The 13,733-nt window shown below is 44.8% G+C and overlaps 1 pseudogene across 1 annotated transcript in view; it reads left to right on the top strand.

The window, feature by feature from the left end:
- Positions 1-12,374, top strand: part of LOC147095592 (zinc-binding protein A33-like) — a 63,306-nt pseudogene extending 50,932 nt beyond the window's left edge. Inside the window, exons 8-11 of the transcript XR_015074574.1 lie at positions 6,905-7,180; positions 7,397-7,663; positions 10,073-10,180; positions 12,171-12,374. The product of XR_015074574.1 is annotated as a zinc-binding protein A33-like (transcript). The remainder of the gene's footprint in view (positions 1-6,904; positions 7,181-7,396; positions 7,664-10,072; positions 10,181-12,170) is intronic.
- The last annotated feature ends 1,359 nt before the right edge of the window (positions 12,375-13,733 follow it).

Here is a 13,733-nt window from a genome sequence, read left to right as displayed (position 1 = left end):
GAGAATAGCCGCTTGTAGTCCCTTCAGTTTATGACTGTTAGCGCTGATCTTGTGTCCAATTCCATTTTCACTTGAACTCCATCTATCTTGAGCGTGACCCAGATAGTTTGGTGATCCTCCATTTTGATTACATTATGTAGTTTCAGATAACCCAGCTCCTTGCTTCCGGAGTGTGTATCACTTTTCTGTTCGTCTGAACTACTCTCCGTCACCTTATGTACTTTTTTGTACTTCTCCTGTGGAGATTTCTTGCTGCTGGTTTTCTTTCCCGACCTGCAGACACTTGCTATGTGTCCTACTTTTCCACACTGTCTGCACACTTGGTCCTTGAACCAACAATCCTTATGGTTGTGTGTTGTTCTGCCGCAGCGATAACACTTCACTGGTCCATATGACATTTCATTTGTGCCATATTCTTGCGGTCTCCATTGTATCTCTGCAGCGCCCCATGTGGCTGCTTTGTGTGATACTGCCATGCTGAAAGCCTTGTCCAGGTAAGATCCTTTTCTGATAGATGCCGTTTCTGGGTTCCTTCACTTTGAAGCCCACACGCTAACTTGTCCCTTAAAGTATCTGCTAGTCCCGTTCCAAACTGGCAGTGTTTCGATAGTTTGCGCAGTTCCATTAAATACTCAGCATTACTTTCGTCTTTATGCTGGTTCTTTTTGTGAAACGTCAATCTTTCTGCTATCAGCAGCGGTGTGGGATATAAGTGGTCCTGTAGTATTGCCACTATGCTTTCAAAATCCTTTTCCACTGGCTTCTCTGGGGTTACTAGGTTTCGCAGTAAGTCATAAGTTTTTGCACCCATGGAATACAACAATACCAGTGCTTTCCTGGCATCTGGCACTTCATTCGCCTTGCAGTACACTTCTACGTGTTCTATATATGCTGCCCAATCTTCGAATTCATTGTCGAACTCTGTGACACTGCCACTCTTTGGCATCCCTGGGTGTGGTTAGACTGGCTAAAAATGGCGTCTCCCACGCGCTCCCTTCTTCTCCGCTGGCTCAAAATGGCGTCTCCCCGCTTCCTTTCTTCCCCTGCAGATGCAGCTCAGCCCTTGAAACCCTGGCCACGCTCTGCGCTTTTTCCCCTCTCTCATTGACGCCGCTCGGTCTTCAACCCCGGCTGCGCCCTGTGCACTTTACCCTCTCTCTTACCCCATTGATGCTGCTCGGGCTTTTTCTGTGCCTTTGGTCGGCTCCAGCCGCCGCCGTCCGGGAAGGATCTGCACCGTACCTGCTGCCAGCCCGCTGCACTGGATCATCGTGACTGGGGAACCAAGCCCAGCTCTCCACAGCCTCCTCTGCGATGTTCAAGTCCTCTCTGGATGGTCGACGCCCGCACTGGTGGAATCGGCATTCTGCGACAGAGTTGCAGGTAGGTTCGAATCGACTCGTCATCAATGTTAAATCCGTGAATTTTGATGTATGGTGTCCTTCAATAAATTGGCACAGACTGCAGAGGAACAATCAACAGGTGGTTACTGGATGAAGGTTATTCTAAAGCTAAAGTACAGATCCCTACTCAGGGTTTATATACAGTTATGGTCACTGCCGGTACTACAGTGTACAGGAGCTGTAAAAAGTAGTTCTCACCTTAAAGGTACATACACTACAGGTGTCATATTACTTGTGGTGATTCCCCATTGGGAGAGGTAACTTTTGAGTTCACTTGACATGCAGGAGGGACTCCAATCAGTGCGGATGGAATTGGCAAAGGGAAAAGACTTGATCAAGGCATTTGATTACTGTGGAAGTAAGCATATTGGGACAGGGGAAAGCAAAGGGAAAGCGTGAATATTCATCCACCATAGTCAGTAAGTAGGTGTTTCACGTTGAGGAAGGCAACGGCCCTTTAAAGTCAATGCTGAGTCACTGCATAGGCTGCATAGTGTGTATGAGTGAGCAGTGCGATGGACGGAAGAATTGCGGTTTTAATTCCATACAAATTCTACAGGAGGAGCATTTTCTTTTCACATCTTCCGTAGAAAATGGGAGATTTTTAGATCGCACAAAGTGCAACATATGGGTAATGCCAGAATGGCATAAGTCAGTATGATGATCTGCCAGAGTCAAAGTTGACATACAAGAGCAGAATACCCGTGTTAGGGTATCCGGGGCCACATTCTCCTTGCCGGTTCGACAATGTATGGTGTATCCAAAGGCAACCAATCCCATCCTCCAGAGTTGTATTTTGTTATTCTTGATCTTAGTGCGTTTCCGGTTATCCAGCATAAAGGCCACAGAGCGTTGATCAGTTATAATGAGCGAGAAAATGACTTCATTTACGTACTACTTCGATGATGGCCGTAGCCTCCTTCTCGACAGGAGGATAATGGATCTCGCTACCCTGCCAAGTTCTGGACAGAAATGCAACGGGTCGACCACCGTGATTCAAGATAGCAGCGATCATCACATCTGATGCATCGCACTCGACCATGAAAGGAAGATTTTCATCAATGGAACGAAGCGTGGCTTTTTCCAGTTGTCGTTTGAGGAGGTTGAAAGCTGAAATAGCCGTTGCCTCCAATGGAAATGACTTTGTGTGAAGCAGGGGCTGGATCTTGTCGGAGAAGTGGGATATCCATTTCGCATAATAGGTGAACATGCCGAGTGCCCAACGAAGAGAGCCGATATTCTTATGGGGAGGGAGCTCCTGAAGCAGACGAAGTTGCTCCGGATCCAGTTTGATGACAACGTTGCCCACCCAGTAGCCAAGGATGTTGACTGATGGTACTGATTTCACAGGTTTGGACTCATTTAAAGTTAAGTTGTGAAGACGGAGAATGTCAAAACATTTCTGGAGTTTGGCATCATGCTCCTTCTGGTCATCATGCTCCTTCTGGTGATATGGAAAAGTGTCCATTAAGTTCTCCTGTTTGACTAGGCTATCCATTGCCCCTTGAAAGATGGCTACCCCATTGGTGACCCCAAAACAGGTAAAGCCGACCATTGGCCTCAAAGGCCGTATAAATTTTGTCACAGTCCTTCAATGGTACTTGATGATATGCGCTCTTTAAATCAAAAGTTGAAAATACCTTGTAGTTGGCAAGGTTATTGACCATGTCATCGATGCGTGGTAGTGGATAGGCATCCAGGTCGGTATACTGGTTAATAGTTTGCGAGTAATCAATGCAAAACATTTCTTGTGTTGCTTCAGAGGATTTTTAACAATGACGACTTGTGCCCGCCAGGAAGATGAACATGGATCAATGATACCGTCAGCTAGAAGGCCAGAGATTTCTGCCTCGATAAAGGATCGATAATCTTGGCTGAAACGTCGTGATCTAGTGACTATGGGCTTACATCGGGGGGGGAAAGATTGGCAAACAAGGAGGGCTCATTGAGCGAAGCCGCCAAAAGTGCACAAAATGGTACTTTGGAAATAGTAAGCTCCGGCTTTGACCCTCCAAACTCGAAAGTGAATCTTTTGTGTTGTTTCTGGAAATCCTCTCCCAGGAGCACATCACTGCATAGGTTCTTGAGTACCCCGAGCCGGGTGGAGAAATAAGTCCGGGCATTGAGAATAAGGTCGACAAGACAAAAGCTGGAAGAATTGCTGGTCAGTGTCATCAGAGCCATTGCAATTTCCCTGTCTGAGGGGTAAATATGCAGTTTCAACTTACGGACAGCCCGCTCACTAATGAAGCTGTCAGAGCTGCATGAATCAATTAGTGCACTCAAAATGTGTCCATTTACCGAAACCTTCGTGGCTGCATGGGACAGACTTTGGGGAACAACAGCTCTGATGGGAGGAGGGGCAGTTTTATTCTTGACAGCTGTAACCTTAATAGTGGTTCTTGGGGGAGGAGCAGTTTTGTAGATTGCAGCTGTAACCTTCGTAGTGGCTCTTGGGGGAGGAGCAGTTTTATAGATAGCAGCTGCAAAACTAACAGGAGGTTTCGACTGGTATACCTTAGAAAAGTGGCCTTTCCTACAAAAGCGGCTCTTGACTGGCATACCTTAGAAAAGTGACCTTTCTTGCTGCAATGACTGCAGGTTGCGTTACGAGCAGGACAAAATTTCCTATAATGGAACGCACCTCCACAGAAGAAACACTTCCTTCCAGATTGCCAGGAAGCCGCTAGGGTGGGGTCATCATCAGTGTAGGTTTCTAGGGTAGGGTTGTCATCAGCCAGGTTGGAGTCATCATCCGTGAGGGCTTCCGCCCGTGGCCTATCGAAGGAGTCACTAAAAGTGATAGCAGCAGCCCCTGCACGTGGTGAAAGATCGGTATCTGCATTCCTCTTTGCTAAGTCCAGAAAACATGCCTGGTCACAGGCAGCCTGTAACTTGAGGGTTTTATTCTCCAACAGACACTGACATATGAAGGGAGACGCAATCCCATTAATAAAGAATCAAGAATTAACTCCTCCTGGTACTGCTCGGCTGTAACAGCTTTAAGATTACAGTCCTTGCTGAGCCTGCGAAGTTTCTGAAGGAATTCGTCAAGTGATGCCACGGGTTGTTGTTGAGTTGTGGCCAGCAGATGCCGAGCAAACGTTTCATTTGGGGACTAGACATATAGCTGCTGTAGTACTTGGATAGCGGTGTCATAGTCTAAACAGTCTTTGATATAATCAAACACATGAGAGGATACATAATTAGCAAGTATCTCTAATTTATCAGGAACATTCTCACCACATACCCTGAGGAAGTTGCTGAAAGTACGATACCAGTGTTTCCATACCTTAGCGGCTGTAAGTGAATTCGGGTCCGGGTCGAGATGGGCGGATCTGAGTAGTTTCTCCATGACGGATCGATTACTTGTTTGAGTTCTCTTCTACGGTTCAAGTCGTAGCTGACTGTTCCTGAAATCACCCAAAGCGTGGAGTCGATATCAAGTTGATTAAATTGATGTATTAAAACTCACTACGCACTTGGTTTGAGCATAAAGCAAGGCTTTAATCAACTTGTTTCAGAACATGGAGGTCTAGTTGTACTTCACTAGTTCCTTGTCTTACAAAATGTCCCTTCAAGCTGGGCCCACGCCCGAGTATTTAGACTCCTTGGATGGCACCGCCAGCTAGCCATCCAGCATTATTTCATGAGTAGTTTCTTGATGAATGATGAGATTTATAACAGAGAATATAGGTAAAGGGTAGCTATTCATGGTGGCAGAAGGTGGGTAGTGGTGTTCCACAAGGATCAGTGCTGGGACCACAGCTGTTCACAATTTACATTAATAATTTAGAATTTGGAATCAGACAAACAATTTCTAAATTTGCGGATGATACCAAATTGGGGAGGGATAGTCAATACTGAGGAGGACTGCAAAGAATTACTGGAGGAGATTAATAAAGTTGCAGAATGGGCAAATAATTGGCAAATGAAGTTCAACACAGATAAATGTGAGGGATTGCATTTTGGTAGGAAGAATAGGGAGGTCACTTAACACTTGGAGGGTGCGAGTCTAGGTGGGGTAGAGGAACAATGGGATCTCGGAGTACAAATACACAAATCATTAAAAGTTTTGCCATATGCTAGCAAGGCCATTAAAATGCAAACCAAGCACTAGGATTTATTTCTAAAGGGATATAATTGAAAAGTAGGGAAGTTATGCTAAACCTGTATCGAACCATGGTTGGACCACACTTAGAGCACTTAGAATTGATAGGAATTGATAATGGACAAAATTGGTATAAAATGTGACAACAGCATGTAAGGCTGCCTGGACAGGCAATACAATGGCCTTCTAATAGATTTATAGTTAAACAGCAACATTTGTTCAATTTGGGAAGCAGAGCAGTAGAATAGGTTGGAGCACAGCAGTTTCCCTGGGAAATGCAAAGCTAAGTCGCACAGTGCCACCACCGGTGGGAGGGTGTAATTACAGCATGACCAGCTTGCGGTGGCAGCTTCCATTATAAAGGTGGTCACAGGAATTTATGAAGGGAAATGTTAGCAGAAATGTAACAGAAATATGACAACAGGAAGTATACTTTTGTGGACAGGAATTGCACACACATCTAACTTTGTTTAATTTTATACTCAATTTGCTGTGGGGTTGCATAGGTGAGGGTTATTTAACTTTTTGTGACAGTGTAAAATGAGCAATATTGCATCCGTCACCCATTACACATCCCTCCCAATCTTCCCTTCCATTGGGGCCATAGTAAATTGGCAGTCCATTTTACATCATTGCACCCATTTTTCTCTATTGACTTCAGTGTAAACCGGGCTGCTGACTCGCTCTGAGCCCCTTTATAGGGGCATTGTATGTAATATCACGGACTTGATGTTGATTTACAGACGACATTGGTTAGGACACTGTTGGAATTTTACAGGCAGTTCTGAGCAAATATTATAGCAAGAATATTAAAACCATGGAAAAGTGCTTCACTAGAACGAATGATTGTAATTATAAAGAAAGACTTGAAAATGGTGTATTTTCACAGAAATAGACAAGATTAGTGGTGGATGTGAGAGGTTTTCGCAGTTACGTAGGTATTTGAGAGAGTGAACAATGAATGATTGATCCCCTGGCTGGTGAATTGTTAATAAGGGGCTCACAGTCACTAGAAGAACAACGGTAAAAATTAGTATTTTCGCCATTAGAATATGCAATGTTACTGAGGCAGCTACAATAACATAATTAAAAGGGAACTCGATAAATATATGAAAAGGAGGATTATGGAAGGAAATGGGCATCGGCAGGGAAATGGGTTTAAAGCTAACAGCTACCGTTTAACTTTGGAGCCAACTGTTCTCTTTCTGTGCTGTGAATTCTATGTCCCTGTGTGATGATGCTTGTTTTAGACACTGAACTCCATTTCTACCCTTAGTAATGGAAAGAGTGACTGGATGTGAAGGGACTAAAAAATAACTGAAATTCTCAGACTTTGTGTGAATCGATGCGATAATTATGTAACTATTGATCGATTCAATTACTGTTCTAGGTACTCACTACATTCAAGGACTGTTTGGCTGTGAGCTGAATGATGCCAATCCTAGTGTCAGGGTTTTGAAGTTGGCTTTTGATGGAAGATACGCATTTAGTTTTGATAAAGACAAATTGGTTTGGACTGTACATGATCCAATAGCTCAGACCTTCAAAGTGAAATGGGATAAGGAAACAAAGATGAACCTTTATTTCAAGAGCTTGTTAGAAAAGGACTGTGTGGATTTATGGAGGACATACTATTCACTTGGAAACGCATCACTAACCAGAAAAGGTAAGTTCAGAACTACCATTGGGTAATTTTAAAGTTTGGCGACTGGTGATATTGGATCAGTTTCCGTTATACACTGTCCCCATTCTCCTTTCCAGGTGGCTGATCCGATATCACCTGTTTTACACTAGTGGCAAAAGTTAAAATGACTTCATTCATTCTATTGTGAAATGTGCGCCTTTTATTGAAGTTGAAAATAACTGTCATTCTATCATGTAGTTCCCCCTGAGGTCTCAGTTATTGCCAGGGCTGCTGATCGTTGGTTTCTCCACTGCATTGTGACTGGATTTTACCCGCAGTCCATCAGCGTGACCTGTTTGAAGAATGGGGAACATGCCCCCGAGACCAAATCTACTGGGTTATTACCCAATGAAGATGGGACGTATCAACAGACGACAACCCTTGAATTTGATCCGTATGATGGGAAACAATACTCCTGTCATATTGAACACAGCAGCTTGCCGGGTGGGAAGACTATCTCCTGGGGTAAGGACATGAGCAGTGATACTGAACAATCCATCTACAATAGCAACACTCACCCATACAGAGATAGAGAGCAGAAAGAGATCAATGAAATGAATGACTGAACCAAATTGCACATTACCCCCTGCTTTTCTATTCTATTCCACTAGAAATTAACCAGATACTCTGTCTTCCAGTAATGTGTGTTGGTTACTATTGGGTCTTCTGTGCTGTTGGTAATGGACAAGAACAGGAAAATTGAAATCGTTCACTCCCAGTAACTGTCTTTTCTTGGCCATCACTTTTCTCTGTCTTGCTCTTTCTCTCTGTTACTTTATACATCAGACCACACTTTTGTTATCTCTGTACTTCAGACTGTCTGTGACTGTTCCTCATTCTTTCGCTCTTTTAGTCCATTTCTATTATTTTCTGACTCTTCCATATTCTTCACCCCCACCCCTTGTGTGCTTCTCATACACTTGCTTTCTGTATATATCTTTCCCATTGCTCCTTGCTGTCTATCTCCACTCTGTACCCACACACCGCACAGTCTCAGAGTTAGATAGCCAATTAATCGCTGTTCACAGTCTATCTGGGTTAGAGAATGGATTAATCTACATTCACCACCCACTCTCGGACATCAGACTCTTAATTTGCGCGACTTGCTGTTGCTTCACTCTTTCTTTCTGCTTTCTCATTGTTGTTCCCTTTCACTGTGGTGATGGAGCTGCTCGATTTCTGAGCTTGAACCTTTGCTCTGTGCTGAGCTATTTCCCTCTCAGCTTCAGTGTGTTTTTTGCTTCACTTGTCTCTTTGCTCTGGTGGGGAATGTGGGGACGGGTCACTTTGGGATAACAGAGGAGGAGAGGGGAAGTGTTGTGAGGAAAGGTCATTTAAATGTAGGGCAGTGGGTGGAGGGGTGATAAAATAATGCGGCCTGGCGGCAAGGGTGAGTCTGAGGCTGGGCTCCCGAGGCGGGGATGGGCTAAAGGGCACTGGGAGCTGCAGGTTGGGAAGGTGGGGGGCGGTGGGCTTTGCCCAGAAAGCAAGAATCTGCAGCAAGAATGGAGGTTGGGACAGCTGGGGGGGCACCCCAGGAAATCAGACTAGAAATTGCTGTTGGTAATTAACAGGTTCACCAAATGTCTCCAGGGGAACCTCCTGCTATTGGTTTAGACACAGCGGGGTGCATTTCCAACCAGCTGTCCGTGTTTAAAACCGGAGTAGCCTCCAATGGGAATGAAAAGCGGGCAGTTTCTGTGACAGGCGGCTGATCCACAGCGGCAGGTTCACACCAGAGCGGCACGGTGAAAATCTACCACAAATTGTTTAATAGATAACGGTGCTGCTCATTCAGGTCTCTCTATGTAAAAGTGCCCCCCTCAGGGGAACAGGTCGGATGATCCTGATGATCTGGAAATGTATTTAACGGTATGTTTTATTGACTGCTTATACACAGCTTCATATAATCAGGTCTGTCTGTCTGAATGTTCGTTGAGGGCGGTCATGATTTCAAAGCTGCTGCACCAGCGATGAGCGTTGTCAACATAACGTAACATTACGTGACAGGTTGAAAATGATAGGGTGCTGCTTATTGTTAAACGACAGCTGCCCTTGCAGTGCACTGAGAATTAGCATTAAAGAAACGGCGTCTGAGTGCAGTTACAGACTCTGACCACTGAGTGTCATTGTGGAGCAGTCTGGGTTATGGAGACAGCAGCCATGTTGTTATCGATAATGAAAAGAAAGTAAACATCTAATTATCTGAATTAAATGTAAACGTTTATTTATATCGTTTATTTATTTACAATTCTCACGAGCTGCAACATTGAGCTCCGACCCAAGGACCTCCCATCACACGGAGCTGTGGGGACGGTCAGAAGCTCGATTCCCCAGCACTGGGAGCTGGCATTGTGACATCTTCTATTTAACTGCCATTACTTAGCCCTCATATTGGCCCATTCACCAGGCCCGCAGACAGAGGCCTCTGCCACTTTCCTACCTGGCTCCCCTCACCCAGCGATCCATGGGGCTAGCTTTCCCCCTGCCTCGCTGGGCACCACGACCAAAACTCTTTTCCATTGGCCTCCCAGCAGCACATTCTTATCGCTGGCCCAGCCCCGATCTGTCTAGAAAACGTGCTTCACTCTTCACAGCCATTGCTTCTACCCCCACCACCCCAGTCACCTTTACAGCCTGCCCACCTCTCGTTTACCAGAACCTGTGTTTATTCACAAAAAATGAACGTTGCAGCTTTAAAGAAACATGGTTCCACCTCAGTGAAATAATACGTTGTGCATTATATGGTGTGGGGATACTGTCCATATAAAACAGCACATCACCCTACTTTCCAGGAGCAGGGCCATAGGTTTCCACTGATTATATATATATAACCGTCAATCCGCACATACAATCCTTGCTCATATTTTTCAGATGGAAAAGTAGAGAAAGACAAGCATGTGGGGCTGATTGCCGTGTGTGTGCTGGTATCGCTGGCTATCGTTATAGTTTTAATCTATATGTGGAGGAGAAAACGGAAAGGTAAGGAGAGGGAATAATGTTACACTCCTGTTTGTAAAGGAATAACACAGCGGCTTTGCAGAAAATCCTTTGTCCTGCTCCAGGATTATATTTGAATTTTAAATATCTGTTATAAAGAAAGTAGAAGAAAAACTTGCGTTTATATCGCGCCTATCCCGACCTCAGGACATCCCAAAGCGCTTCACAGCCAATGAAGTAATTTCTTCAGAAGTGTAGTCACTGTTGTAATGTAGGAAATGCAGCAGCCAATTTGTGCACAGCAAGCTGCCACAAAGAGCCGTGTGATAATGACCAGATAATGTGATTTTAATTATGTTCAATGAGGGATAATTATTGGCCAGGAAACTGGAGAGATCTCCCCTGCTCTTCTTCGAGATAGTGTCATGGCATCTTTTACATCCACCTGAGAGGGCAGATGGGGCCTCGATTTAACATCTCATCTGAAAGACGGCACCTCCGACAGTGCGTCACTCCCTCAGTACTGCACTGGAGTGTCAATCTAGATTTTTGTGCTCAAGTCTCTGGAGTGGGATTAAATTGATTCATTTATTGACTTGTGTAAGAACAACTGGGGTTTTATAGAGGGAAAGTTTACGAATGGAATTCTAGGTTTAATCACAAGAGGTACAGAACATAAGAGCCAATAAGTAACTATGAGCCTCTATAAAACCTTAAAATGCCCTGAGTTAGAGCACTGTGGGCAGTATTGAATTTCACACAATATGGGGGATCTTGAGCTTTCGGGAAGCTACAAGGTGGATTCACTAGGATGCTGCTCGATAGAAGAAAACACAGATACAAGGAAAGACTTGGAAAACGCACATTTTTATTAGAAGAATGCATATTACGGGTGATATAATAGAAGTGTTTAAAATGATGAATGATGGCTCAGGGTAGATAGAAGCAGACTGTTTCCATTAGTTGAGGATCAATCATGAGGGGGTTTGATACCAGGGTAAATGGTAGAGAGTTAGAAAAGAGGGTAGGCGACGAATCTATTCACAGAGGGTTGTGAGGCTGCGGAATCTGCTTCCAGTGATAGAGGTTAAATAACCTTCCTGATTTTGCATCAGAGCATTTACTTTCTCTTCCAATAAGCCACATTCAAACTGCAGCCTTGGGATACCTGAGGGCTGGTTTGGCTTAACGCCGGATGTTTCGGTGTAAATCCAGACTCAGAACCCCACCTGACTACCAGGTGAAGTAGAGGCAGACTGCCTCCTCCAGAATATTCCCTCAAACCAAATCTAAGTTTGTGATGTAAATGGTTTCCGAGTGGCATTAAGGTAAAAGGTGGAAATATAATCAGAAGATTACAAAGTGGACTAGAACTCCCAGGTGTTAAACACCTTCTGTAGATTTGAGTTCCCAGAATGCATCATTAGGGCAATTATTGCCCATGTCTACTGCGGTCATAGCACCATCATGGGGGCAAGACAGGGTGGAGAGTCTTTGCGAGTCAGTTTCAGATTTGGAGATAGTGTAGAACAGGCAGTATCGGATCAGCTGCCCGTTACACACCTCTCCCAACTTTCCTTTCCATTGACTTCATGGAAAGGACAATTTGGGAGGTGTAGAACAGATACCCGATCCGATATTCTGTTTACATTAACGCCAACAATCACATTGGCACCTATGGGGGTATAAATTTCTCATGGGTCATAGTTCAAATTCGCCGATAATGACGTGGCAGCCCGGCAGTACAAGCAAGTCTATTCGTTTCCATCGCCTGTGGCACTAATTGGAGCCTTCACAACATTAACGGGAGGATAAGGCTACCGGCCCCATTTGGAAGCCATTTACTCCGGGCGAAGGCAGTGAGAATCGACCGCCCTTTAGGCCCGCTACTCCTGTGTGCTAAACTAACTGCCACTGAGCTACATGTAAGGAGAAGAACCATGAAAAGTTAATTACCAAGTCACTGCATTCTCTGTTCTGAGCTCTGCACTGTCATCTCTAGATTTTCTAACATTTGTGTTTCACTCCCTAGATTACAATGTTGTTTAATCAGAACCTGAGAGTTTCAAACACGAGACTTGGATTGGATCCAAGAAGATGCTGGAATAATCATCGTGAATCAATTGTTTTATTACTGATGCAACTGTATTTGCATAAACATTTCACCCCTGACTTATGTTTCAGTCACTTTATTAGAAGATTACTAACTTGCTTAACATTGAAGGAACATTGTCAAATCTCATCTACAATTGCATAAGCTGGCGCTCTAGCCATTACCTAACAGCTGTGCGGAATAAAGGCATGCTAGGGACTTTAAAAAGAAGTTTTGTCAATATTGATACATTCCTAATTAGCACAAACTTGATTTTATTTGCAATTTTTTACCCTCATCTCCTGAAGGCTTGGCTCCGACATTGACCTCAGGTAAACAATCTCCACTTGTGAGCAGAAACAGTGATTATGGAAACACTGCTTAGTTACTGGAAACAACGCCAATCTGATCCTGTCCACACACTCACATTTCACCAGCAGCATCGACAATGTAGGGGTCCGGAGCTAATCCCGAGGCCACTTCTCCCTCTGTAAATGAAGGGAGCGAGGCCAATATAATGGCCCTGAAATTCGGGTTATGGGCTTCCCGCGGGTGTAAGCCCTCGACCTGCAGTTACCTGGCGCGCTGGCCGTTGAGCTGTGGGTCAGCATGGAATTCCGATCCGGGGTCTGCTCCATATGCCAGCGTGCAGCGCTTGCGTATCCCAGGGGCACAGTTAGTTCGATGCATCCCCTAGGATCATGTGGGCCATGAGGAGACAATCGGAGCAGGGAAATGCCCATTCATAAGTTTGGCAGGAAGATTTTAATTTTAATTAATTCACCACTTACCTTGTAAAAAGCAGGCCTTATGCCTGCTTTTTATATTTCTAAATTCTGCAGGCTTACGTTCCAGGGAAAACCTGTAAAAAAAACGAAGTTCGAAGCGCACGCGCAGCCTCCCCCGTGCACGCATTCGACCTCTGACCCTCTTCATTCAGAGGAACGGAAGTGCCGGTTTCCCGCGCTTGCGCAGTGCATGTAGGAAACCTGCACTTCCATCGGGCCTACGGGTGAGTACCCTGTGCGTACTCACCTGTGGAGACCTCATTTAAGAATCTGAGCGCCTTCCTGCTGTTGATCCCGCGCCCAGCGCCTCCGGCCCCTTCAAGGCACTCTGGCAGTTGTGCTTCCTGCAGCTCCAAAAGTGATGTCCCTCTTTAATTAGATTCGACCTTTTAAAATTGCATCAACACTATATGTCGCTCGATCCCAATAGCAGGGACCCAGTAAGGAGCTGCATTACCACACTAAATAATGTATCACCAATGAGGACTCCAGGAGGAAATTTCAGCGGGTTAGTGTTGTGAGTGCCGTGGGCGAGCGCCAGTGTTGCCTCCCTCCAACCTGCCAAAAAGAGGACTATTCAGCACAACATTGCAGGGGAATAAAATCTGTAGGAATGCTGATTTTGAAAGATCAGAGCAGATTAATTAAAAAAATATGTGGGAACATGAAAGCACGTTTGTCATCTATCTGATACCATTAAAATAACTATACAGCG

This window comes from Somniosus microcephalus, unplaced genomic scaffold (genome assembly GCF_052327205.1).
Source record: "Somniosus microcephalus isolate GS21.2 unplaced genomic scaffold, FLI_Smic_1.0 unresolved_chr1, whole genome shotgun sequence".
NCBI classification, from domain to species: Eukaryota; Metazoa; Chordata; class Chondrichthyes; order Squaliformes; family Somniosidae; genus Somniosus; species Somniosus microcephalus.
Note: the sequence above shows the minus strand (reverse complement) of the source record. Positions and strands in the feature narration are given on the sequence as shown.